Consider the following 10,539-nt stretch of genomic DNA (forward strand, 5'->3'; position numbering starts at 1 on the left):
CCAATTTTACCCTTTTGTCTATGAAGGTTTTCCTCATTTTGTTGATTTAATTGATTTATATCTATTTGGGATTTCATCATTCTTTCATTGACTTGCCTTTCAGAGATTAGGTCATTTTCCAAGCTTTCATTGATTTGTCTCTCAGTTCTTAAGTCACTATGTAGACTTTCATTGATTTTCTTTTCAGTGTTTAAATCATTCCTTATTCTTTCATTTTGTGCTCTAAGAATCCTGATTTCTTCATTTGCATTAGAGAGATGGTCTATAAGATCTTCATGCTGATGGGATTGATTATGAATTTCATGACTTCTATCTTCCAATTCTTCTTGTGCTTTGTTTCTTTGTTCCAAAAATTTACATAGCCTGATTGACTGTATTTCTTGCTCTCTTTTAAGCTTTCTTACCTCTTCTTGTAGAGTTCCATTCTTTTCTAGAAGTTCTTTGATTTCTTTGTCAGCTTCTTCTAAATTACTTGATGGTAACAAATCTTCAATCCTTTCTTCAACATAAAGATGGTCATTCATTTGTCTTGCAAGTTCCTTTCTTCTTTTTAGGGATTGAGAAAGATGTTCCTTTGCTTCTTTGAGTTGAACCATGGCCATTTCTAGATCTAACTTTTCATTTTCTATAACTTTCTCCAGTTTGAATATCTCCATTGACTTTGATCTTTTCTCAAGCTGTCAAACTTTGTCCTGAGAACCAAATAGCTCTGATACCAATTGTTGGAAATATTCAAGATATAACAAGTTACTGAGAGGGGAGGGGTGAATCAGTAACAATACAACTTTTAAGTTAATTCAGCATAAACTAGAAAATCATTCATTCACCTAATCTGATGCATGCAAGAGATAAATAAATATTCATAACACATATGCACAGAGATTTTGGTGACCCAGAAACCTTCCAAAATAGAAAGTAAAACTAGGGTGGGGATGAAACCCACAAAGCTTCTTTTTTGCAGTAGGAAATTAGCCGGTTAAGGCATACAATGATCACTTTTGGTGATCTACCCTGTTAGGAGCAAAGAGGATTGCTAGATCCACCTTGTTAAAGGATTTAAAACATACTTTACAAGTATGCACTCTGTTAGGAGATTTATACCAAGACTGTTTAGTCTACCTTGTTAGAGGAGTTTTAGATGATTCACCTGTTAGGATGAACCAATCAGATCTACATATACCTTGATTAGATCCTTTGCAATAATCACCTCTTGTGATTGATGAAGTCTTTACTGCACCTTGTGAACCTTGCTAATATACTACTCTGCTGCTGAATTTGCATTTGTCTCTTGTATCACAATATATTCATACATGTCTCATATCCATTACAACATTTACAACTCTGTATTATACACATATATATACCATTTCAGTAATTATAGATGCAAGGTCGGCTGAACACAAGTAAACAAAATATAACTGAGTCAGCCAAATAAACTCAGGTTCTTCAGATAGACTTGATGACCTTCTGATACACGACATCCACTATGTTACACAGCAATGTCATGCACTCGGTAGAGGTAGGGGCTCGGTTCATACTAGTCATACAATGTTGCGTGGAACTCGGTAACCATTGGTGACTCGGTAGATATAGTGTCACTCGGTAAAAACTGATTTCTTTGTTAACTGACTGAGCTCAGTTAACATCGAGTCCTTCTTCAGTCGGTCAATACTGAGTCCATCTTTACTCGGTTAACACTAAGTACATCTTCACTCGGTTAACACTGCATCCATCTTTACTCGGTTAACACTGCTTCTATCTTTACTCGGTTAACACTCCATTCAGTTAACACTAAGTGCAACTTTACTTGGTTTGAACTATGTCTTTGACGCTCGGTTTGAACTGTGTCTTCGACGCTCGGTTTGAACTATGTCTTCGACGCTTGGTTTGAACTGTGTCTTCGATGCTCGATTTGAACTGTGTCTTCAAGGCTTGGTTTGAATTGTGTAATGAGTGTTGTCACTAATGGAAAATACCTTTATGCCAACAATAAAGGTTTATGACTACTACCTTAGTTACCTACTTAACAAGATATGATTCATCTCTTTGTACTAGATAGGATAAGTGCATATCCATACTTACATACATGTACACATATGCATATGAAACAACTAACTCCCCCTAATCCTTGCATATTGTATTAAGGTATATGGTAATCAAAATTTATGTATGTTCAACACAATAGACCCAAATGCATTATATGACTTTGAAATGGGAACCTAAACATTCATTACCCCAATAACTAAATACATGGTGCTCTCTTCAACATCACCAATTTATTACTTCTTATAAATTTACACCTTAACATTTAATTGCCTTTAAAATTTCCACATCAATACTTTACAAATGAAGGTTTAGCAACTTAATTTCCTTATTTTCTTATTATGACCCAATATTAGCTTATTAACTATTACTTTACTTCTTTCATATGCAATCATATTCATTGCAAAATCTCTAACTCAAATCAACTCTCTCTCTCTCTCTCTCTCTCTCTATATATATATATATATATATATATATATATATATAGTTAAATGAACTAAATAACACATTAACTATTCCATACTAATAATCAAACTCATACTAACATCCTCAATTAACTAACAACAAAAAAGAAAAAAATGTTATTCACCTAACTATCTTACAAGAAAAAACTTGCTTTACTACTATAATATTATAATATGCTAATATCACTAACTTACTATACTTAAATACTAAATTTCACTTTTCCTAACACTACCTAACTAACATAATTCTACACCTTACTAACACTTGTTTCATATTAATTTATCATCTAAACCTATAACCATGGCCCATTGACTAAATGTCCCATCAAAATTACTACCACCCAAATATCACTAACCATCCCAAGCATTACTAACATAAAATGCTAAACTCCTTTTTTTCTCTACCTCCACTTGACAAGTCCTCCCATCAAGGTCACATGCCTAACTTCTTCCTAGACACTTTTTCCCTAGTTCTATCTCTCCCCATCCATTCATGTGACCCCCACCTTTCTCTCCATTCATGTACTCAATTTATGAATGACAAGGGTGGTGGCTAAGGTAGAAGGGAGGTATAAAAAATAGTGGGGTCCTTCCTCATGCCTAGGTACACTTGCCAGGGATGTGTGGTTCTGGGTGGGGAGGTGGGCTTATGTGCAAAAGATGGGAAATGTGCACATGGATTCCTAAACCCCCTTCCCACTTCACAAATCATAGCTTGTGGGCTAGGTTTCAATGTGACATAGGGTAGTGTGTGTATATATATAAACTTATGTATTTCATTGTAGTCTTAGGTTATAGGGACATGCTATATGGTAGCTTTATTATCATTATTAAGGAATCATGGGGGTTGTACATGTAGAATTATTTTATTGCCTTGTAATTGGGGAGTGGATTATTTCTCACTCCCCATACATTTTCTAGAGAGTGTAATACTCACTTCCAACCCATTGTTTTAACTTTTCATTTGCTCCCCTTTAGTTATTTTTTCTCTACAATCTTTTTAACAATAGCATTGTGAATCCTAGTTTAACATAACTACAAAGTGATTTTAATGTCTCAATGCAATTACCTAGATAAATGAGTCTATTAAAATATTTGGGATGAGTTTATTAATCCTTTCTATAAATGGTGGCACTGTAAATGACATTTATTAAAAATATAATGCTTGGTAAAATGTATTTACATGAACAATCTAATTGGAAGACATTTTCTTTGTGTTGCCTCATAATTTAGTTGAGCATGATTCCTACGATGCATATTCATGAAATAAGTATCAAAATAATGGCTATTGAAAGGAAACTATTTCATCTTTTCTTTATGACTAAATTCATAGCATGAATTTTGCAATGCAAATACATGTAAAAATAACCAAGCTCCTTCATTCCTTTCACAAAACTATAGTCACCATATTATGCATAAAATGAATATCCTCCTTTACAACACATGACACAAAGAAACATAGGAGCTCCTACCATATCAAACAATACACATTGGCATGAATGAAGATTGTTCCTTTCGAATGCATCATATATTGACATGTATTTTTCTTCATCAATACAAGGATAAACTCCTAAATTCCTCATGGACCCAAAAGCACAAAATCTACAAAAATATTCACATAAGAACCATGGAGGCTCACCTCCCATCCTAGGCTTCTAAGAAACCAACCACTGAGCATGGGAAACAAGATTCAAATGGGTTACACTCAAACATTTCACAATGCATGCAAAACTCAATATCACAATACATTTGCAATCCCTTCAAGGTCTAACACAATGATTCATCATTTGAATCAAGAAACAATCCAAAGAGGAGAATGCCATATCCATATACACATATAAATCTGCAATAGCATAATGTGTCTCTAAGACTATCAAATACATCCTCCTCATCACATCAATACTCTTAGACCTCCCATAATAGAAATTCCCCTTCAAGGCTATCAACATACACTTATACCTCCGATAAAAAACAAGGCATATGGCTTCAATGGAGTCCATAATCCATGAACAATAAAACCCTCTCCAAGAGGAAAAATTTCTCATCTTCAATCTTGACCCCCACTAACCCCTTCACCCAAGGCATCTCTTCCCTCCCAAGGGTGAGTGAAGCCTTCACACCCATTAAAAATCAACATTACAAAACAAGAATAAAGAAATAAATCCAAAGAAAGGACATGGAACACATTCAATAGTCACTTCAACATAATATAAACTTTGACTTCACCAACAACACCATAATGTAAGTGCAAAAGGAGGTCATGGCATGGACACCAACCTTGGTCCAAGCTAAGGAAATGATAGTTGAAAAAGAGCTCCCTTTTCCTTAGTCTTTTCCCTCCCAAAACCCTAGTTGTCTCTAAACTTAGAATGTGGGTAAACACCCTACTAGTTTGTCAAAGTTAACTAAAAAAGATCTCCTACTAACACATTTTTTCAAAGACATCAAGCCACTATCTCTTACAACTTTTTCCCTAACAATTTTGCTACTTTTGGCTAAGTGGAAAGATGGGGATGAACTTATGGGACAACTCAATTTTTGAATTGGTGGAAGAATGCATTGGTTAAGGGTCCCCTTGGCTAGCTAAGCAATAAATAGTCAAATTTAGGACCCTAACATGTTATGCTAACATGTAGGTAGCTTATTTTCACAAAAAATGCACTTTGGGACCACCTATTGACCCTCTAAAATCCTTGTCAAGTTTGAATTCGAAATTTCCTTTGACGGTGACCTATCTTATCCTTTCTCCAAGTGGATTTTCTTAAATCACTTGAAAAGAAATTAGTTGAAGGTTAAGATGTGCCATGACCAAAACCCTAGGTGACATGTCATTAATCATACAGATAATCACAAGTATCAAGTGACATATTTGAAACACATTACACATCACCATGATATGTCCCTAATGTATTTATGAAATTAGATTTTTCACACACATGTAGACTTACATTGACAAAATAAATACATCACAAAAAGGCTTTTGAACCTTCCAAAGATTCACCTTGGCTAAATTGTGTCCCCCTAAGTTTGAAACTTTTTTCCCTGATTAAATTCCATGGTTCAATTGCTCGCAAATTTAACTCGAGCATAACTAGTCCAATAAAAATCATATAAAAAATACATGTGTATAGATACATGAAAAGTTTAACATTTCCAAAACCAACATATTCAAATTTCCATAATTAACCTTTCTTTTTCTAATCATTTTCATATAAAAAAAATTATTCAAAACATTATGATATCAAAATTTTCATATCAACATTAGTATCTAATGAAAAGATCAACTAGCATTCTAAACTACATCATAATTCATTTCCTATCATAGTAATGAAATGTTGAATCTATAATATTAAATTAGTGAACATGAAGATTAATTCCATATACATATTTTAGGTCAAAATTATCAAAATGTAAACATCTTAACTAATATCCTTTGATTTAGTTAAATATAGTTTGGTTGCTAACAATATCCTGCTATCATTATGAGATAATACGTTATAAAGTATATCAATTATTTCAAGTAATAGGCTATTTGCATAGTCATGTCACATAGTTTTAGAATCCAACATAGAATAAATCAATTATAATTTAATGGTCCATAAAATATTCCCTTATAATTACCAATATATCCACCTAATTGACTTATTACATTACATCATATCAGGTTCTACCATATAGACCTTTATCCAAATTTGATAACAATTTCATCTTAAGACTATTAATGTTATTCACAAGAGTGGGTGTTGATTCATCTTTCCATAACTACCATCTAATTCAATTATCTTAATAGGCCATAAAATGTCATGAACCCATTGAAATAGTTTCTAAGTTATGATATTGTGAGCCTTTATTCCACAAGTCTCACCTTATCAACCTAGTGTAATTTTGAATAGAGTACTTAGTACGACAAAATTGAAATATATACATCAGTCTAACTGAGATGTTAAGTTCATTATAAATAAGTAAAATATCAACCATACATACTTAGATCCCAAAACCTTCTTACTATCATTTTGTCATAAGGCATATGGTAAAAATATATAATTCACATTCTAAAACACTAGAGACATAGAAATGACATTTCCTCCCTCACGCTTCCTAGCTCTAACCTTATTTGTGTTATTAAGATTTATAATATGGTACTAGGGAAGGGGCCTTACAAATGGGAATGATTTGAGGTTGTATCAAATGTAAAATTTAAAGAAGGTAACCCCTTCATAGTAGCTCGATAGGTAGGTTTCCCTTCATGCATTTTGTTTTATCTTAGTTGTTTAATTTCTAGGTAGTTGTTTCTATTTTCCTAGTTTAGCCTTTTATTTTTGTTTCCAAGTTTTCACCTTTTTGTGCAGAACCAAAAATTACTACAGTTCCTTCAAGCATTATCGTGCTTAAATCCTCAAATAGAGCCAATAGTTGCCCAAGTTACAATTCATATCCTTTTACTTTAGGTATGAGTCAAATCAAGTGTCAATGTCCTGAGTCTAGATTGCCCATTGGATGACCTTTCTTCTCATCATTCCTTTGAGCCAACTTAATGCAAGAAATCATATGAGCAATGCACCAGTCTAAAGCTAGGCAATTGGGGTTTGGAGGGTTTGTTATGTATCATCCTAATGAGAAGAAGGTCTAGATCTTCTATTGATTCATTCCTAATCATGTTGAAGATAAGAATTCATGCTATGTCATAGATTCCATGGAAGTTAGTAAAGATGATCCATTTCAAGATGTGGGAGAAGTAGCTAAATTTTTATAAATGGTAGAGAAATTAGGTCAAAGGTAATTCGACTCTTTTTTATCTAATTAACTACTAATGTTCAATCTACACATCTAAGTTACAAATTTGACAAGTCAAAATGACCAAGGATAACTTTAGTGGCTAATATTCACCAATTGGCTAAACTCACTCGTTGGGCCCCCCATATTTTGCTAATTTTTTTATACTTTTGGGGTGTCCATATCACCTACACTTTACAAAAATTGGGTCACATGCTTAGTCTAATCACCAATAATAATAAAAAAGTGTTTATATATTAGTGATGACTTTGCCAATGGAATCTAATTTTTCTACTTAGAAAATTAAATATTTTTGCCTACAATTTTCAAGGCTTGTCTTAATTGATGGTCATATTCACTAATATTTGGTAATAATTTAAGTTACACTACTAATTAAGTATGTAGATTTGACACGTGTCTCTATTTTGAAGACTTTTCATGAAATTTTTTATCATTTCTCACTTTTCCATAAAATAAATTTGGTTTGGGACACTTGTCTTTACTTTGGGAACTTTCTTTTAAACTCGGTATCCTTTTAAAAGTTTGGCTTGAAATAGGATTTATTCCATTGATTTAGGATCATCAAATAATTAAAAATAATAGGGGTACTTCCTCCAAACCACCATTGAATAATTTGGAGGGAAATTGTAATGATAAAAGTGGAGTAAATCTAACCTCAAAGTTTGATAATTAATTAGGCTTCGTATAATAATAATGGTAATAATAAAATCATTATTTTAGGTATGTGTACTTTTTTTCACAATTTACATCAAATATGAAAGATTTACTAGGATTTTATAGAATTTTCATATGATTGAAAAACAAGTGTCAATAAAATTTAAAAAATTTGCACTCAAAAATAAAAATTTGCCAATAGAAATTAATTTTTTTGCACTAAAGTACTATTTGATTCACCAAAAATTTTATACTTTTTTCTAAAGGGGGGTTTCTTAAAGTTATCACTGAAAATGACTCAAAAATTAAGTCTAAATTGTTAGATGAAGGTCATAATAAAGAATAATATTTTAAGAACGAATTGAAAGAGTTAAAAGTTGACATATCCTCAGTCCTCAAATCTCAGATGATTGAAGTTTGACATATTTCCACTTTTCAAAGATGCAAGAGAGATAATGGATGTGAGAAAGTGAGAACACAAAACATAGAGAAGATGGGCCCATATTATAGAACAAACTAGAGAGTGAAAGCATTTTGAATCTTAGCCATCAGATCTTGGAAATCTAAGGTTTTCATTAGGTTGCATGTGGATTAAGATAGTCAAATAGAATACTATGAAGTCACAAAGAATAATAAATATTTAGCATCAAATAGTGATTGCATCATTGGCGATAATAGAACAATTAAGAATCTTCAAGTTATGAAGCTATGAATGGAAGGGAATCACATAGTTGGCAATCATTAACAGAAACTCTAGGTCAAGGTTGTGACTAAGTGAAAGGAAGAAATCACACCACCATAGGATAGTTAAGGTAATTCATGGTCACAGTTGGAATAGAGAAAAAATATAGTCATCACATGGTTATAGGTTTTAATGTAGAGTTAAGGATTAAGGAAATGACTGGGAAAAAAAAAAGGAATCACATTGTCATAGAAGAATTAAAGTAACACACATTTAAAGATGTGAAGCCATGAGAATCATTCATCACATGATGAAAGGATAGAAGACATTCAAGAAATGTTAAGTTGAAACCTAGTGACTATAGTAATAGTTAACATCAAATGGTCATCGCATAGTTGCAAGTCAAAAGTAATAGTTAAGTTTAATGTTGCAAAAGTGTGATCATAGTTAATGTATGGTTGTTGCCAAGTCACTATGGTTAGTAGAATAAAAACATATTATGTTGTGATGTAGAAAAAAATATTGGATTCAATCACATGGTCATAGGGTTAAATGCAGGGAAATGTAGTACTGACTTGTGTACACAGAGCAACCCATGGAGGAGATCACAAAGGAAAAATAAAGAAGTCTATTATGTTTTAATCACAACCATTGATTTGAGATCAACAATGGGAATTAAAAATGATAATGATTGATAGAATATGAATTATATAGACTTGGTTCCAAAGGTAAAATATAGAAGAAATGAATATTTTACAAGGTTTCCCAAAGTTGTATGAAGATAAGTAGTCATCATGTGTTTCTAGAAGTGGCAAAGATTCAAAATCAGATGGAGAAGATGCCATGTATTCCTGCTATATTGTAAATAAAATATTTTCCATGTTTTATTCTTATTTTGTTATGGTTATGTGACTATTGCTTTGTTAGAAATGAGAAATGATATAAAACTATAAATATAATCTCTTTTTATAATACAAACATTGGCAAACTTGATGGTGAATTGGTTTGTAATTCTATTTATCCTATTTTCTTGTCATGTTTTGTTGCCCATTGTTAGATTAGTTTTACATTGAGAGTCGAAGGACAATGATATATGATCCTATGATAATTAGGCTGATTCCATTTCACTTTGATGTTTGTAGTATAGGTAATTCTATTTACTTTCTTCATGTATGATTCTACTTCATCTCTTGCTAGTTTTATAACATGTTAGATAACTTCATTGGGAATCAAAGGATAGATGTGTATAAATTTATTAGTAACTTGTTGAATTCTATTTCATTCAAGTCTAGTGGTCAAAGAAATTCTATTTATCCTCATGTTTATTTCCTCTCCCATTACTCTTTTCATTTAGATAAGTTAAATCTACCTTTAGAATTGGAATAAAAGTTATAAATCTCAAGATAATCTACTACAATTATTCCATAGAGTGTGATAGGTTATTCAAATCCATGTTTCTTTAATTCTTTGTGTCTATAAACAATTTGGTTATCCTTTACTTCTCTCAAGTGAAGAGCTTAATTCTATCAAAACTACTTATTAATAAAGACATATTCATTAGACATCATTGAAAGTCTTAAGGGAGCTATACCTTGTAATTCAGAGGGTAGTGATGGAGCACATACACTACCCATTTGTTGGTAACATCCTTTTGTCTCTCAAAAAATTTGGGTATCAAAGAGTCAATATTATAAAATCTAATAGAACAAACTATCAACCAACAAATAGACAAGAAATAAGATGAATAAAACATGGAGAAAGAATGATGAAGGCAAAAATAGTTAAACTAGTAATGTTTAGATCACCCAATCCAATAGATCAAGTGATTACACTACCTCAAAGTAAGAAAATAAGGTATGTAAGGGGCTATATTATAAATGATTTATCATACATTAGTTCATA

Source organism: Cupressus sempervirens, chromosome 4 (assembly GCF_028749045.1).
Source record: "Cupressus sempervirens isolate cs-2001-9-10 chromosome 4, ASM2874904v1, whole genome shotgun sequence".
Taxonomy (NCBI): Eukaryota; Viridiplantae; Streptophyta; class Pinopsida; order Cupressales; family Cupressaceae; genus Cupressus; species Cupressus sempervirens.